This window comes from Piliocolobus tephrosceles, chromosome 13 (assembly GCF_002776525.5).
Source record: "Piliocolobus tephrosceles isolate RC106 chromosome 13, ASM277652v3, whole genome shotgun sequence".
In the NCBI taxonomy this organism is placed as follows: domain Eukaryota; kingdom Metazoa; phylum Chordata; class Mammalia; order Primates; family Cercopithecidae; genus Piliocolobus; species Piliocolobus tephrosceles.
The window spans coordinates 58,543,253-58,550,620 of record NC_045446.1 but is presented as its reverse complement, the minus strand read 5'-3'; the positions used below and the strand labels follow the sequence as shown (position 1 = coordinate 58,550,620).

Below are 7,368 nucleotides of genomic sequence, written 5' to 3'. Positions count from 1 at the left end.
AAAAAATTGTTTAAAGAAAAAAGAGAATTTAAAAATTAAAAAAAAAAAGAAATTTAATGACTCCAAGTGTCTGGTATGCCAAGGTGCCTATCCCTAGTTAGGAAAGACTGGAGCAGTGTCAAAATCAGAATGAAAGACCGAAAGTTCCATTTTGGACATAGCTAAGTTAGAGATGTCTGAGCTCAGAAGAGAGGCATGAAATGAAAATATATATCTGAAATTCATCAACATATTAAAAGTATCTGAGAAAGGAAACCCAGATCTGCACAGGGCTTCCCTTTGCCCATTCTTCTCCCCTCACCCTTTAAACCTAAACTCGAGCCTGCTGCTCACCGACCTAGCATTGTTCTCACCATGACTCTCAGCGATGCTGACGTGCAAAAGCAGATAAAGCATATGATGGCTTTCATTGAACAAGAAGCCAATGAGAAAGCAGAAGAAATAGATGCAAAGGCAGAAGAAGAGTTCAACATAGAGAACGGTCGGCTTGTGCAAACCCAAAGACTAAAGATTATGGAATATTATGAGAAGAAAGAGAAACAGATTGAGCAGCAGAAGAAAATTCAGATGTCCAGTTTGATGAATTAAACGAGATTCAAAGTCCTCAGAGCGAGAGATGACCTTATCACAGACCTACTAAATGAAGCAAAACAGACTCAGCAAGGTGGTAAAAGATACAACCAGGTACCAAGTGCTGCTGGATGGACTGGTTCTCTGGGGTTTGTACCAGTTGCTGGAGCCCTGAATGATTGTTCATTGCAGGAAACAAGATTTCCCTCTGGTAAAGGCTGCAGTGCAGAAGGCAATCCCTACGTACAAAATTGCCACCAAAAACGATGTTGATGTCCAAATTGACCAGGAGTCCTACCTGCCTGAAGACATAGCTGGTGGAGTTGAGATCTATAATGGGGATTGTAAAATAAAGGTTTCCAACACCCTGGAAAGCCGGTTGGATCTCATAGCCCAGTAGATGATTCCAGAAGTCCAGGGAGCTTTGTTTGGTGCAAATGCCAACAGGAAGTTTTTGGACTAAGCCTTCAGGAGGTGGAGCTCATCCTCAGCTCTCCTGCTGTGATGTGGAAGCTTCTGATATTTGAAGAAACACGAATGTCTCTGTAGCTTCCTCTTTACTGCCCCAGTATTGCTCTGTATTTATCAGTGATGCCCCTCCTGTCACTCATGCCTTGCCTAATTGTTCACAGTGGTGGAAGGCTTCATGTAATATGATCAGGACCCACCTCCAGTTCATCTGAAAGTAACACAGTGTCCAGTTGGTTCTCCAGCACTAGGGGAAGGGGCAGATAGTGGTCACATGGGCTTCCTGGGTCTCCACTCTCCGTCTGGCCTAGAGGTGATGTGTTTGGTGTTGGGTCCCTGCAGTCCCCACTCTTGAGGCTTAAGGTGCGTGTGGCGCACCACTCCTTCCAGCAGTAGTCACTTGACTGTTACCTGTTTAGGCCTAGAAGTTTTCCCTCATCTGTAAATGTGATTTAAAATCTAAGCCATGAATATGCCTTATTTATTAAAAGAGTTACATGGGAAAAAAAAAACAGTATCTGAGGTTGGGAGTAGCTATGATCATCTGGCCCTAAGGAGAGGTAAAGATGCCAGATTCTGTATTAAGTTGATCAAAAGATCCTCAAATATGCAGCAGATATTCCTTGTCACTTTATGGACAACTAGATTCGTCTTAAGTTTTTTCTCTTGGTCAAAAATGAATCGCAGCTGGGTGTGGTAGCTCACACCTGTAATCCCAGCACCTTAGGAGGCCAAGGCAGGCAGATCATTTGAACTCAGAAATTCAAGACCAGCCTGGGCAACATGGTGAAGCCCTCTTTCTATTAAAAAAAAAAAATTACCTGGGCATGGTGGCACATGCTGTAATCCCAGCTACTTGGGAGGCTGAGATGGGAGGATGGCTTGAGCCTAGGAGGTGGAGGTTGCAGTGAGTCAAGATGGTGCCACTGCACTCCAGCCTGGGCAACAGAGAGTCAGACCCTGTCTCAAAAAACAATAATAATAATTTAAAATTAAAAAAAAAAAAAGTGAATCCCTGGCCAGGCAAAGTGGCTCATGCCTGTAATCCCAGCACTTTGGGAGGCCGAGGCGGGTGGATCACCTGAGGTTGGGAGTTCGAGACCAGCCTGACCAACATGGAGAAACCCCATCTCTACTAAAAATACAAAATTAGCCAGGCACAGTGGTGCATGCCTGTAATCCCAGCTACTCGGGAGGCTGAGACAGGAGAATCCCTTGAACCCGGGAGGCAGAGGTTGCAGTGAGCTGAGATCCTACCATTGCACTCTAGCCTGGGCAACAAGAGCATAACTCCGTTTCAAAAAAAAGAAGAAAAAAAAAAGTGAATCCTTACATTCCAGTGTAGCCCTTAGACCTTTCAAAGAGGGTTTCTGCCCAGCCCCACCTCTGAGCAGATCCCTGCTCTGGAGTGACGTCTACAACATTTTCTAAGAAATGATGCTTGGAACCAGCTGGGGCCAGCAGGGCTTCTCAGTGGGACACCTCAAGTCTGAATGAAGATCCATGTGAGCCACAATTTCTATTTTTTTTCTTCAGAAGAAGAAAGGACAGTCGGCTGGACACTGTGGCTCATGCCCGTAATCCTAGCACTTTGGGAGGTCGAGGTGGGCGAACTGCCTGAGCTTAGGCATTCAAGATCAGCCTGGGCAACACAACAAAACCCCGTCTCTACTGAAAATACAAAAATTAGTAGGACATGGTAGCCCATGCCCATAGTCCCAGCTACTTGGGAGGCTGAGATGAGAGAATCACTTGAACCTGGGAGCCAGAGGTTGCAGTGAGCCAAGTTCATGCCACTGCACTCCAGCCTGGGTGACAGAGTGAGACTCTGTCTCAAATAAATAAATAAATAAATAAATAAATAGATAAAGTAGAAGAAGAAAGCACGGGATTTTTCTCTTGGAGCATAGAAGGTCTTTCTAGGTATGACACAACACATAACCCATGAAAGGAAAGGTCACGATTTTGACAATATAAAATAAAAATTCCACATTACAAAACCTACCATAAGCAAAATGCAAAAGACAGAAAATCAAATTGGAAAAAAATTAAAACTCTTATTAGTGACAAGTTTATCTTGTTGAAAGAAAAACTTCAGCCAAATTAAATTTGAAAGAGTGTAATTGAGCAATGAATGATTCATGAATCAGGCAGTCTCTAGAATCAAGCAGATTCAGAGAGACTCCAGGGGTTCCTCATGGTCACAACAAATTTATAGACAAAAAAAGTAAAGTAATATACAAAAATCGGAAGTGAGGTACAGAGACAGCTGGATGGGTTACAGGTTGGCCTTTGCCTTATTTGAACACAGTTTGAACACTCAGCAGTCTATGAGTGGTTGAAGTATGGCTGCTGGGATTGGCCAAGACTCAGCTATCATTACAGATGCATAGTCTTAAATTAGGTTTTCAATCTTGTGTGCCTATTAAGCTATGTTACCATTTGTCAATGATGATTCAAATATAGAAGTATGGAATCTTTCTCAGGCCATATTTAGTTTGCTTTAACAATCTAAAAACTAAGACTGAGGTGTCGGAGAAACCAAGAGAAGAAAGTGTCAAAGACGATGAGAACAATCAAATGCATCCCATTCTGCTGACAGATCGAGAAGAAAGAGACTGAAAAGGGCCCCTTAGATATATTTATGTGGAGGTCATAAGGTGCCTTAGCCATTTTAATAGATTGGTGGTGGTCAAAATGCAAGGAAATGGGAATAGCGTGTGCAGGACATTCTTTCGAGATACTCTCTGTTAAACAGAGCAGAGAAACACTGGTAGTGAAGCATATTGGGTTAGGTCTAGAAAGAAGCTTGCATTTGTTTTGTGTTGATTTTCCTCATTTTGACTTTTAATGATAGAATCTTGATGGGATTTTCAAATTGAGCAGGATAGGTTGAAAATGTCAGAAACAGTGTGGCTAATACTGTCTTTGTCCTCTAATAGCCATTCTCTCATCTTCTATGGTAGTAGAGTCTGAATTTCAGCAGAGTAAATTACCTCTTGGAACAAAAATGACATTTCTTCACTTCCCCTGCAGTAGAATAATGTGTCCAAGTTCTAGCCATGGAAATAAAGGCAGAAATGTCTTGTGCAACTTCTAGGAAGTGTTCTTAAAGGAAAGGGCTCTCTTTTTCCTGCTGGCAAGAGTGTAGATATGATGGCTGGAGCATGAGCCACAAGGTGGAAGCCACATTTTGGGGATGGTGCGCAAGATCAAAGCAGCCTGGTTTCCTGCTGATCACAGTGTTGTCATGCAAGTCCTGCATGGTCTGTGTCTATGTGAGGGAGGAATAAATGTTGACCTCCTTTAAAGCTGCTGTTATTTTCAGTTTTTTGTCACTGATGACATAATATTAACTAGGAGAGGGCCAGGCGAGGTGTCTCATGCCTGTAGTCTCAGCACTTTGGGAGGTCGAGGCAGGTGGATCACCTGAGGTCAGGAGTTTGAGACCAGCTTGACCAACATGGTGAAACCCCGTCTGTACTACAAATACAAAAATCAGCCAGGTGTAGTGGTGCACACCTGTAGTCCCAGCTTCTCAGAAGGCTGAGGCAGGAGAATCGCTTGAGCCCGGGAGGTGGAGGTTGCAGTGAGCCAAGATTGTGGCACTGTACTCCATCCAGCCTGGGTGACAGAGGGAGACTCTGCCTCAAAAAAAAAAAAGAAAAAAAAATCAACTAGGAGAGGGGGAATAACTAACATAATCAGATCCCTGAGAGATAGAAGAATGTAAAAGTATCAGCCCTTTGTAAGAGGGATGCTTCATCAACTGGGACCTGGTCTCAACTACTTGCCAGCTGTGTGATCTTAGGCAAGCTATATAACTTCTCTGCACCTGTATTTCATCATCTGTAAAATATTAGGATATAAGAAAAGGGGAAAGGGAGAGGATGGCTACAGATGCAAGCAGGGTTTTAATTTGTTGTAACAAAGACAAGGGAATGTCTGTGTGGATGGCTTCTAAATTATCTGTAAAACAGAAGGCAAAATCAATAAGTGAAAGTGAGTGGTGTGAGGGCAGAGGATGCAGAGAATATGAAAAGATCTACAAAGTTATGAGAAAGTTATTGTAGAAAAAGAGCAAGCTGACTAGAGAAACATGGAAAAATTACCAGGCAGCACTGAGGGACCATGTGAGTCTGGGGATCATGAATTTATCATTATATCACTTTTTCTAGCTATAGAATTTACTGTAACAATTTCAGCTACTCTGGTTCAGAAGAAGAAAATAAAAGTGATTGGGATCATTGGAGACTGGAGTTCAGCCAGATGAAAATGACAGAGGAGAGGGGAACGCAGGAGCTGAGCGTATCTGCGAAGGAATTACTATAATGTTAGATTACAAAGTATTATTTTAAATGGACAGGAAGCCAGGAGCAGGTGGGTAAACAGAGAGAAAAGGAAGATAGATTGGATGCATTGATGAAGTCAGAGAGCTATTGCATTGGGGGGGTGCCCATCCACCACACCATTCATGCACTCATGTGCACACAAATGCGCATGCACAATCACATATATTGGTTTCCTAGTTTAATTTCTGTTTGGAAGCTGAAAAATATCCCCCCAAGGATTAGCTTCTTCATAGAATAGAGATGATAAAATAAAATGTACAGGCCGGGCGCGGTGGCTCAAGCCTGTAATCCCAGCACTTTGGGAGGCCGGGACGGGCGGATCACAAGGTCAGGAGATCGAGACCATCCTGGCTAACACGGTGAAACCCCGTCTCTACTAAAAACTACAAAAAACTAGCCGGGCAACGTGGCGGGCGCCTGTAGTCCCAGCTACCCGGGAGGCTGAGGCAGGAGAATGGCGTAGACCCGGGAGGCGGAGCTTGCAGTGAGCTGAGATCCAGCCACAGCACTCCAGCCTGGGTGACAGAGCGAGACTCCGTCTCAAAAAAAAAATAAAAAAATAAAATGTATAACTGTCTAGTTTTCAGGACTAGATTTCACCCTTGTTCAGCCTACCCAAGAACGGGGCTGAGACACTTCCTTCCACATTACACTCCCCTTCCTGTGTGTCAAAGATCTGACTGCTTCAGTGGAGCTTACAAGTATCCTGAGTCATTTTAAGTGAATTTCCACATGAGACAGTGTGGTTGGAGTGTGGCAAGATCTCAGGACACAGAGAGGTGACCTTCATCCTATGTAAGATGTAGGCAGCTGTGGATGGAGAGCCTTCTCCCAGGAATGACTGGAAGATCATCTGTCAACACTGGTGACATTGGGTGCTCATGTGACTGTTGACAGGAAGTCTGCAGGGGACAGCTTCTGTGCTGCTTCCTCATGCTGGCTGATGGGGGGAGGCAAGTATGCTATTCTTGCCCCTATCCTCTCCTGAGCTGGAGTCTCCTGTAGGGCAGGGCCTTTCCTACTAACAGGTATATCCCCAGCTTCTTGGTCTGAGCCTGACACAGAACAGTGTGTGTGTGTTGGCAGGGGTGGGTGGGAATAAATGGATGATTCCCTGACAATAGATAGAGCTAAGTTATTATCATTAAGTAAATATTCCCTACATCTTCCACAGGGCAGGGTGGTGAGGGGCAGTTTTTAACATTTAACCTTTCCTTTGGCCTCCACCTCACTGTAACCATAGATTCCCTCTCTCCTGACAATGGACAGTGTGGATAAGGCATGGAAGACTGGGGAAGTTATCAGCTAGACCTCATTAAATCAATGATAGTCAATACAGATGTAGCATCTACTATGTGTAAGGCTGTAGATACTGTATAGTTGGTGATGAAATACAAGATGCAACTTTAAAAGTTTGCCTCAGATACTAAAAGTCTTCCTCTGTCCTATCTGTTGATCTAAGTACTATCTCATTGTATCTTCACAACCTTGTATTATCTCTTATCTCCATGTCACAGAGAAAGAAATTGAAGCTGAAAAACTGATATGTTTTGTCCAGGTCACACAACTAATAAGTGGCAGAACAAGGATTCTAATCCAGATAGCTTGAGTTTAAATTGCAGCCCCTTGGCTGGGCGCGGTGTCTCACACCTGTAATCCCAGCATTTTGGGAGGCCGAGGCAGGTGGATCACCTGAGGTCAGGAGTTTGAGACAAACCTGGCTAACACAGTGAAACTCCGTCTCTACTAAAAATACAAAAAATTAGCCAGGCGTGGTGGTGGACACCTGTAATCCCAGCTACTCGGGAGGTTGAGGCAGGAGAATGGTGTGAACCCAGGAGGCGGAGCTTGCAGTGAGCCGAGATCGCACCACTGCACTCCAGCCTGGGCGACAGAGTGGGACTCCATCTCGAAAAATAAATAAATAAATAAATAAATAAATAAATAAATAAATAAATAAATAAATAAATAAATAAAT

General features: G+C 43.7%; 1 pseudogene across 1 annotated transcript; it reads left to right on the top strand.

Moving 5' to 3' along the window:
- Nucleotides 1-240: 240 nt before the first annotated feature.
- LOC111524665 lies at nt 241-1,314 on the top strand (annotated as a pseudogene). The gene has a single exon (XR_002725842.2). The product of XR_002725842.2 is annotated as a V-type proton ATPase subunit E 1 pseudogene (transcript).
- Nucleotides 1,315-7,368: the final 6,054 nt, after the last annotated feature.